Below are 11,178 nucleotides of genomic sequence, written 5' to 3' on the forward strand. Positions count from 1 at the left end.
TTAATTTAATATTAAGGATTCAGTTTATTTGAAGCTGGGCTTCCGTTTCTGCCAGATTTGAACTACTTCTGGATCACACTTATTTCTAAGAGTTAGTTTTGGGGGCTTGCAACTCTAAATCTGGTGGAGGGTCCCCATGCGCATACTCTGGATTACAAATTTTGTCCTATTAGTCTCTTGAAGTTATTAAAAGTGCTGTTCAGATTCCCAACCTCTTAGCTACCTTTTGTCCTAATGGAAAAGTCAACCTTGGTGCTGGATTTACCTGTCTGGGTTTCTTTCTTCTTCCAAAACTTACTATTCTTCACCATTTTGTTAGCTATTCAATATCTTCAGTCAGAGTTTTTATAATCACTCTTATCGTTCTGGTTGTTAAGATAGGTACATATAATTTAGGTAAGCATTACCACAAGCAAAAATCCCTAGAGAGTTAACTATGTTCACATCTCTATGCCTTCTTCTTTCATTTTTCTTTTCTATCCTGAACAGCTTTATCCCTCACTGTTCCACTGAATCCTCTCTTATCAAGATCACCAAGTGATCAAGTTTCGGTTTTCATCTTACTTGCTCACCCAGTAACATTTAACAATTTTGATGACTCTCTCTTTCTTGAAACATTTTCTTTACTTGGCTTCTCAGAAACTATACTCGCCTTCATGCTTTCTCTGTTTCTTTTGCTGGCTCCTCTTTCTGTTCCCATAACCCCAAAATTAGTATGGTTAACTCCTTGGCCTCATTCTTTTCTCTATCCACACCCACAATGCAGGTGATCTCCTAGAGACATATGGCCTTAAATACAAAGCATCAAAACTATGTTGATGAGTTCCAAATTTATCTTTTATCTCTAGCCTTGACCTTTCACCTGATCACCAGCTTATTACATCTAAATGGGCCTTCTTGACAACTTCATTGGAATGTCTAAAAAACATCTCAAACATAAAATTCTAAAGGTAAAATATTTATTTTCTTCCCATTCCCACCCAGCTCAAGACAGGCACTCAAGAGTTATCTTTTATACTGCTGTTTACCTCATGACCACATCCAATTTATCAACAAATTCTACAGAATATATTCTGCATCTAACTGTCATTACTAAAATCATCTTGGTCCAAAACACTATAGTCCTTCTAGAATTTTTGAAATCCTCCAACTAGTCTTTCTTCTCCTGCTCTCATCCTAAACTCCTGCTGCCTCCGCTCAAACAGAGTATTTTCTACCCAGAAACCAATGTGATGCTTTAAAAATGTAAATGCTGTCATGTAACTCCTCTGGACAAAAACCTCCAATGTTTTCCCATAAAACTTAAAGTGAAATGCAAATCCTTTATCATGGGCTACAAATCTCTAAAACATCTACACCCTGCCCACTTCTCCAAACTGAAATCCTGCTAGTCTTTACCTCACTCAAACCATTCCCATCACAATGGTCTCTCCTTGCTTTTCCTCAAACACAAATCATTCTCACCTTAGGACCTCCATACTTGCTTTTTCCTCTGCCTGGAATGTTCTTCCTTTTCCCTAATTAGCCCTTTTACAACATTACATCTATGTTGAGATGTCATCTTTTCAAAGTGACCTTCCTTGACTGTCTAACCTAAAATAGTTCTCTTCCTGCCCACTCTTGTCTTTTCCTTGGCTTTATTTATGTAGTTCTTTTTTCACCCAATATTAGATCTTTTACAGATATACTTGTGTTTTTCTGGTTCTCTGGTTCCCCCATTCATGAGAACTGAGACTTTGTCTTATTCATGACAATATTCTCATGACCAAAAACAGAGCCTGACACAGTACAAATTCAATATATACTTGTTGAATGAATGAATGAACAAATAAAAGAATAAGGAGTATGGTTGTATCATCAATAAATATTTGAGACAGTAGTGTTTAGGAAACAAAATTATTTAGATAATTGGCTCCCAAGGTGTGGTCCACAGACCTGTAGTATTATTACCAGAGAATCAAACTCCCCTGTCACTCATGGGAGAGAGGTGGAGGTTCTTGGGGCGCCATTGAAATAAGAATTTTCAGAAGCCCCCATGGGAGGATGGGATGTGGAAGAAGGCTTTATTTGTGTGTCGTTACATTTCTCGGGTTGCAAAGTCCCCTGCCCCTTAAGCCAGTCTTGGAAAAGCCACAGCTGGAGTTCCAGAAGAGTCAGAAGGAAGGCCAGTGTCCAGAGTTTCTGTTCCATGTTGCAGTCAAGTGTGGTTCAACATTCAAGCTAATTAAGTTTATTAGTCCATGTGTGAAGCCCCATATGGCAGTGTGCCATGTAGGCTCAGGGGAGCATGTTCCCTGCAAAAGGAATCATAGGAGCTAGGTGTCCTGGAGCCAAGAAGGAGTGACTTCTTTGTCTAGAAGTTTACATATTTAGATTTTGCGTGCTTGCAGTGGCCACCCCATTCCCGGCCACTAATTTGTTCCCAGATATGGCTGGCAGACAGGTAGGCACCTTCCCATGTGACTCAGACCTTACTGGGCATGTTTCTGAACTGCCTTTGTCTAGTCCCTTCCCCCATCGGTGAGCAGGAAACAGACTTGGACAGTGTTAAATGCAGCTGTTTGGCAAAACTGTATAAATGGCATGCCTATATTATCTGGTCTTCCCTTCCCTCCTTTCCTGTTAAATAATAACCAGGTTATTGCAACAACATCAGTATCAGCATCACCTGGGATTTTATTAAAAATCAAAATTCTGGAAGCTCCCACCCCAAATATATTGAGTAAGAAACTGAAGACGAGGAGAGCAATGTGTTTTACCAAGCTTTTTCCAAGATTCTCATGCGTGGTGTGTTTGAGAACCACTGGTGTTAGGGATACACAAAACCTGGCCCACTGCCTACTTTTGTAAGTAAAGTTTTATTGAAACATAGCCACTTCCATCCATTTACATATTGCCTATGGCTGCTTTTGCACTAAACCAGCAGTATTGAATAGCTGCAACAGAGACCTTATAGCCCACAAAACCTATAATATTTACTATCTGGCCCTTTGCAGAAAACTCTTGATGACCCCTAGGTTAGATCAACACTTTATAGTATAATTATAACGAAGCAACACATAAATCTATCTCATGCCCACCCAAATGTCACTGAAATTTAAGAAAAGCTATGACTAAAGAAGGATCCATAACAGGCTGAAAAAACAGGAAAAATGGCATCAGTGGATCAGAAAACTTGAGGAAATTTCAGTACATGAAAACTACTTTGGGGGTCTGGGAGAAGCAGATGAGATCAGATCAACAGAGAAACTACAACACAAGATCCAAATAAAAGCTATTGCAAAGGTTCCTAAAAAAATCTGGATAACTTTTATGCTCCAAATTAACCAAACCAAATCAGTCCTGGAGAAACCATGAGATGAGTAATTAAAGGATTACTCTTTGGCCAGTGACTCTTTCACCCAAAGATCTGAACAGCTGTCTGCAGGCTTCATTTATAAACAAAGCTAAAAGGTTTGGGGAAAGTTTCCTGGCTTCGGTGTTTGGGCCTAAGAAGCAGAGTCCAGCAAGAATTCCATAGTGACAGATGAGAACAGAAAGAAAAGGGCATCTTGACTTGAGCACTTGCCCCCAGGATAAGCTGCCATGTACAGGCCTCTAAAGTGGGAGTTCTGAAATTGAAGACTCCTAGAGTAGTTTCTGGAACTGGAGAAGCAGGACAATATACAAGATAAGGATGGGAAGCCCACTTTTATTCAATAGGCAAGCTACTTACCGTAATAGGTTAAATTATATCCCCAAAAAAGATACATTGAAGTCCTAACACCTAGAACAACAGCATGTGACCTTATTTGAAAATAGGTCATTGCTCAAGTGCTGGCGAGGGTGTGGAGAAAGGGGAACCCTAGTACACTGCTGGTGGGAATGCAGACTGCTGCAGCCACTATGGAAAATAGTATGGAGGTTCCTCAAAAAATTAATTATGGAACTGCCATTTGACCCCGTGATCCCACTTCTAGGAATATATCCTAAGAAACCCAAAACACCAATCAGAAAGAATATATGCACCCCTAGGTTCATAGCAGCACAATTTACAATAGCTAAGATCTGGAAACAGCCCAAGTGCCCATCAGTAGATGGGTGGATAAAAAAACAGTGGGATATTCACACCATGGAGTACCATGCAGCTGTAAAAAATAAGGATCTCTTACACTTTGAGACAGCATGGAGGGATCTGGAGAATATTATGCTAAGTGAAATAAGCCAGGCAGAGAAAGACAAGTATCACATGATCTCACTCATAAATGGGATCTAAAGAACAGAATAAACTGATAAACAAAATAGATCTAAAGACAATAGAAGCATGGAACAGATTGAAGAGTCTCAGAGGGAAGGTGGGGTGGGTGGGTGGAAAGAGATTAACCAAAGAATTTATATGCTTATGTGCATAACCCATGGACACAGACAATAGTGAGGTGAAGGCCTTGAGAGGGGGAGCAGGTGTGGGGTAGAAGGGGCCAATGGGGGGAAAAATGGGGACATTTGTAATACTTACAACAATAAAGAAAAATTTTTTAAAAAGAAAAGGAAAATAGGTCATTGGTGATATAATTAGTTAAGATGGAGTATAGTAGGCCTTTAATCCAATATGACTGGTGTCCTTATAAGAAGAAAGAGACATAGAGAGAAAAACACCACGTGAGGGCACAGAGACACACGGACACAGAGGCAAGATGACTATGGGAAACCAGAGGCAGAGGTTGGAGTTACGCTGCCGGAAGCCAAACAATGCCTGGGGCTGCCAGAAACTGAAGGAAACAAAGACAGATCCTTCCCTAGGGGTTTCCTAGATTGTGTGGCCTTGCCAACACCTGGATTTTGAAACTTTAGCCTCCACAACTGTGAGAGAATAAATTTCTATTGTATAAAGCCACTCAGTTTGGGGTATTTTGTTAGGGCAGCCCTAGGAAACTAAAACACCAGCCCTCTGGACCACATATTCCATTGTGCCCCTCCTTTATCACCAGAGGGAGAATACACATGAACAGACAAGTAAACATCATCATTGATGTTTCTATCTCTTATCGTTGATGTTTCTATCTCTCTCTCCCTCTCCCTGCCTCTCTTTGAAATCAATAAAAATATTTTTTTAAAAAACAGACAATCATTATCAAATAGTTGAGGAAAATTTACACTATTAGAAAGGATCATCTGACTCAAATAACAGAAAAATTAAAACCTACAGAAAATTAATGGAGGCAACATAATAAGATCTTAAAGTGAGTATAACATATTTGGAGAGGCGTGAGATTATTACATCCATAGCAAAAATATGACTTATATAAAAGAGAAGCAATTGAAGTTCTTGGGGCTTAAAACTATTATTGAATGAGATAATGCATTGAAAGCTTTTAACACAGTGCCTGGCGTTCCAGAAATGTTAACTATTATTATCACTGATGCTGTTATTTTTAATTAAAAGCTTGGAAGCTGTATCATGAAATTAAAAGTAAGATACCTGAAAATCCTAGAAGAAAACATAGACAGTAAGCTCCTTGACATAGGTCTTTTTAAATGGCTGTTTTGGTAGTGTTTATCTTTTAAACCTTTCTTCTCTGGAACCTTGTACAACCAAATTAAATTATTTTTATTCTTACTCTTGAATCTGACCCAAAAAGCAGAAGCAAAAATAAATACGTGAGACTACATCAAACAAAGAGCTTCTGCATAGCAAAGGAAATTATAAAAAAAAAGAAAAAAGAAAATGTAACTTACTGAATGGGAGAAAATATTTGCAAATCATATCTGACAATGGAATAATATCCAAAATGTACAAAAAACCCATACAACTCAATAATTTGATTTAAAAATCAAATTATTTAAAAACCCACCAAACAATCTGATTTAAAAATAGATAGAGGATCTGAATTGACACTTTTTCCAAAAAAGACATACAGATGCTGAACAGATAGATAAAAATATGCTCAACATCATTAATTATCAGGGAAATGCAAATCAAAACCACAATGAGATATCACCTTGCACCTGTTAGAGTGGCTATTGTTGAACAGACAAGAAATAACAGGTGTAGATGAGATTGTGAAGAAAAGAAATCCCTTGTGCACTCCTGGTAGGAATATAAATTGGTGCAAACGCTAGGAAAAAGATATGGATGTTTGCTCAAAATATTAAAAATAGAATTACCATATGATCCAGCAATTCTATTTCTAAAGAAAACATGAACAATGATTTGAAAATATATATATGTACCCTATGTTTATTGCAGTATTAATTATAATAGCCAAGATATGGAAACAAGCTAAGTGTCCATAGATGGGTGAATGGATAAAGAAATTAGGTAGATAGAAAGATATAGATGATATAGATATAAATATATAGATAGATATAGATATAATTGAATATTATTCAGCCATTAAAATAATGAAATCTTGCCATTTGCAAGAACATGGATGCATGGACCATGAGGGCACTATGCTAAGTGAAATAAGTCAGACAGAGAAAGACAAATACCTTGTGATCTTTCTTAAACATGAAATCTAAAGCAAAACAAAAACAACAACAACAAAAAACAGGCTCACAGATTCAGACTAGATTAGTCGGTTCAAGAGGTGGAGGTGGGGGATGGTAGAAATGAGTAAACTTTTTGTTTTGTTTTGTTTTTTGGTTAAAATAAATTAAATTTTTAAAAGTGTGATACCATCTTATAGAAATAATAAGACATACATTGGATTCTACCCCCAGTTCCTGGAAAAGTTCCTAAAACCCTCGTAAATAGTGGTACTAAAAGAATCTTTTGTTCTAACATGTAGTCTTTGACCCTGCTTCCTGACACAGAGCTCCTAAGATCCTTGTAATTTCCCGAGAAGAAAGTCTGACACTGATTTCCTAAATTCCTTGGAATTTCCTGGGTAATAGGAATGTCTTTTGTTCTAATGAGATGACTCTTGGTGGATTCCTGGATGAAGGCTGGTCACCAGAAAGACAAAGGCATGATTAGAAGCTTGGAAGTTTCAGCCTTCCCCTTCAATTCCCCAGAGAAGGGAGGGGGGGGCTAGAAATGAAATTAATGATTGATCATGCCTATGTGATGAAGCTTTCATAAAATCCCAATAATATGGGGTTCAGAGAGCTTATGGGTTGGTAAACACATCCACATGCTGGGAAGATAGCACATCCAGTTCTCTAGAGACAGAAGCTCCTGTACTTGGGACACTTCTGGACCTTGCCTCTGTATCTCTGTATCCAGCTGTTCATTCACATCTTTTAACATGTTTTTTATAATGAACCAGTAAACATAACAAAGGGTTTTCTTTTCTATGAGCTCTTCTAGCAAATTATCAAATCCAAAGAGAGGGGCATGGGAACTCTGATTTATGACCCAGATATTAGAGATGTGTTTTGTAAGGAGGGTAAGAAAAAATACACACACACACACACACAAGATAAACATTATAAATTGGTGTGTTTGTTGTTGTTTTTTAATGAAACTGTTACCATCATAACTAACTAGTTGTTAATATTAATAGTAGGAAAGGAGCAAAAGGAAGGCTAGACATTATAAACATGGTCATCTGGGCACCTTCACCAGGAAGCTGCAACTTTACACTCCTCAGGGAACCACAGGTCTATTCCCTGAAAATCACTGGGGAAAGGGGCCCAACAAAGGGAAGGTGGGCACATGCACAGCAAAGTCAGAGGTGCCTAGGGAAGGTGCCTGCCTGTCAGTCTCACCTGGGAACAAAGATCATTGGCTAGAGAGATGGAGCCACTGCAAGCCCACGAAATCCTAAAGGATTCATTGGATAAACTCCTAGTTAAAATGCCCAAAACAAAGCATCTGCTCTCTCTTTTTTATCTTGCTTCGCTCCTTCTTCCTTGCACTCACTTGCTCTGTGATCCACACTAGCCTGCCGTGTGACTTTAAAGGCCACATGGCCCACGGCCCTGCGAACCCTACACACAAGCTAAGCTAGCCACATGCTGGACTGGACTGTGCTTCAACATGGAATGGAAACTCTGGGCACTGGCTTTAATCCTAGCTCTGCTGAAGACAAAATGGGACTTTTTCCATGGTGGGACAGAGGCAGATGGGACCTTGGAAGGGAACCCCCCTTAATGTTTCATCATCAGTAAAGCTTTCCACATTACTTCATTCTCCCATGGGAGCCTCAGGGCATTCTTGTTCCCCTGGCACCCCAAGCAGCCCACTTCCACCAGCAATGGGGGTGGGGAGGGGGAGCAACACACCGGGAGTACCCCACCAATAGCAAAACCACAATAAGCAAACAAAATTCTTGGATTATAGCCAGATTTACCTGGAGCATTTCTATAAAATTCAAATTTTAATTTAATTTCTCTTAGACCCATATTCTTATTATTTGCCTAGGCAGAGCAAACACTAACTTTTCATCTCATTTAGCTCTACTCATTTCCAGCCTGAGAACAAAGCCCAACTCCAATGTCAGACTAAAAATGTACTCTAAGAGTGCCAAACAATGTTGCATAAAATAATGATTTTATTTATTTTTGTAGCAGTTTTGCCAAGGAACAACTAGGAATTTAATGCCAGTTTCTTCAATATCTATGTGCCCACCCAGTCTCCTCAATATTTATGTACCCAAATGAACAGAGTTCAGTATTGTATATTCATTTTCTTCAGAAATGAATAAAAACCATGAAAAAAAAATTATTGTCAAATTTTTTTTAAATATGCTGCATAGCACAATATTATATATTTATTAGGCTAGGGAAAAAGCATGCACAGAAAATAAAATACCTATAAGCATGCAAGAATAAATGCAGATTTAAGAATGTATATCAAACATCTTAAATAAAAACAATGATGGGGAGAATAAAAATGCAAATCAAGGATGAAGTTTTTAAAAATAAATGAATGAAATAAGACTTTTACATGGACAAATGATAGCATTGTGCTATGAACTAAGGTGTTACAATTATCAACTCTTTACATGAAGGATTCAAAAAGAAGGGGGGAAAAAAGTATTAATGAAGGAACTGAGTTCCAGAATAGATAGAGCTGAAGATTAACTTACAGAACCAAAAGACTGAAGTGAGGAATTCTCCCAGGATGCAGCCCAAAAGAAAAATTTCATAAAATGGAAAAGTTAAAGAAAAGTTAAAGGACATGGAAAAGAGATCTAGATGCTTTCGAATACCTCTCATGTAAGTTTCGGAAAGATGGAATGGAAGCAATAAAATGAGAAAATAAATAACAAAAGAAAATTTCTGGAGCTAGGGAAAGACATGACTTCAGATCAAAGGGCTCCCTAGGACGAATTAGGGGGTGGGGGAGGGCAGGAATCCACACCTATACGATCCTGGTGAAATTTCAGGCCACCAGAGATATGGAGAAAAATCCTAAAAACTTCCGTAGAGAAATAAAAGACTATTTATTTTAGGAAAAAAGTATCTAGATGGCAAATAATTGTGGAGAGAGTGAGTGGTTATGCACATTCCTAAAATTTACCTCTAGAAAAAAAGCTGGGCAGTTGATGGTATTGCTAGAAGGGATGTCATCCATAAGGAGCTAAGGACGCTAAGATTATCACTTCCTCATAAAGCCTCATGTTGGGGCAGGAACGAGGCAGTTACAGCTCTGGTCCCCCTATAGTGCCAACATGCTCCTGCGCCTTCGCCCAACTTTTCACACCTAACTGTTCTGACACTTGTCTCTCCCAGGAGGCAGAGTTGATAAGGTCACATTCTAATGCCTACCAATACATAATCCAAAACAATTTAGGTAAATTCTAATTATGGGCATAAGTTCTTATCATAAATCCCCCACAAAGTCGCATTTTACAGACGACACGGAGGCCCAAGGGAGGAGACCGGTCCAGAGTCCTAGGTGGCAGAACAAGACCTGGCACCTCGAGCTCAGGGCTGGCACCGGGCCGGCCTCGTGCTTGGCCTCCCCTGTGATGAGGGGGGTGGCGGGCATCGGTAACCCGGAGACGGCTGGGCAGCGCCCGGAGGCTCGGAGCAGCGCGCCTCCCGGGCCTCGGCAGGACCCTGGGCCCGCCGCCCGCGCTCGCGGCCGGGCCGTCCGTTCCCGCAGCTGTTCCCTGCGGCCGGGCCGTCCGTTCCCGCAGCTGTTCCCTGCGGCCCGGCCGTCCGTTCCCGCAGCTGTTCCCTGCGGCCGGGCCGTCCGTTCCCGCAGCTGTTCCCTGAGGCCGGGCCGTCCGTTCCCGCAGCTGTTCCCTGCGGCCGGGCCGTCCGTTCCCGCAGCTGTTCCCTGCGGCCGGGCCGTCCGTTCCCGCAGCTTGTTCTCTGCGGCCGGGCCGTCCGTTCCCTCAGCTTGTTCCTTGCGGCCGGGCCGTCCGTTCCCGCAGCTGTTCCCTGCGGCCGGGCCGTCCGTTCCCGCAGCTGTTCCCTGCGGCCGGGCCGTCCGTTCCCGCAGCTGTTCCCTGCGGCCGGGCCGTCCGTTCCCGCAGCTGTTCCCTGCGGCCGGGCCGTCCGTTCCCGCAGCTGTTCCCTGCGGCCGGGCCGTCCGTTCCCGCAGCTGTTCCCTGCGGCCGGGCCGTCCGTTCCCGCAGCTGTTCCCTGCGGCCGGGCCGTCCGTTCCCAGCTGCTCCCCGCCCGCGGCTACTTTGTGGCAAAACCCTCCCGCCTGTCGAGGCAGAAGACAAGGCGTCCGCCACCCCGCGAGTCACCGTGGCGACTTCCTCACGTTCCCGCTCAGCCCCCCGCCGCGTGAATAAAATCTCAGCCGCGGCCCCGGCGAGGGCGCCTCGGACACGCAGCCGCAGAGCCGTCAGCACGGGGACTGACACACGCTTGCGCGTGGAGAGGGCCGCTTCTTCCTTTTCAAGCATTATTTTTTAATCTACCAACCAAAAGAAAAACGAATGTGAAATGTATTACGTGTTAGTTTAAAAATTTGAAATTCAAATACGAAATAGCCTATTAATGCCTGAGTTTTGAATACCTGCTGGAGCTGCCTAAACCTGGGGCTCTGGGCTGTAGAATGGTCTTTGTTCTGCTCGAGGCAGATCTAGCCTCTGCATTTTCTTTACAGCCAGCTGTTTCAATATGGGCCAGCTTTTATCCTGCTGCATCGCTCCAGTCAACCCCAGATCACACTGCCTTCTTCAAAACAGTCCTTTGAAAGGTAAGTCAGCCCGTCCAGCGGTGGCTCAGCGGCTGAGTGTCCGCCTAAAGTCCAGGAGATCAGGGTTCGAATTCGGTCGGGGCACATGC

This window comes from Miniopterus schreibersii (genome assembly GCF_964146895.1).
Source record: "Miniopterus schreibersii genome assembly, chromosome: 9".
In the NCBI taxonomy this organism is placed as follows: Eukaryota; Metazoa; Chordata; class Mammalia; order Chiroptera; family Miniopteridae; genus Miniopterus; species Miniopterus schreibersii.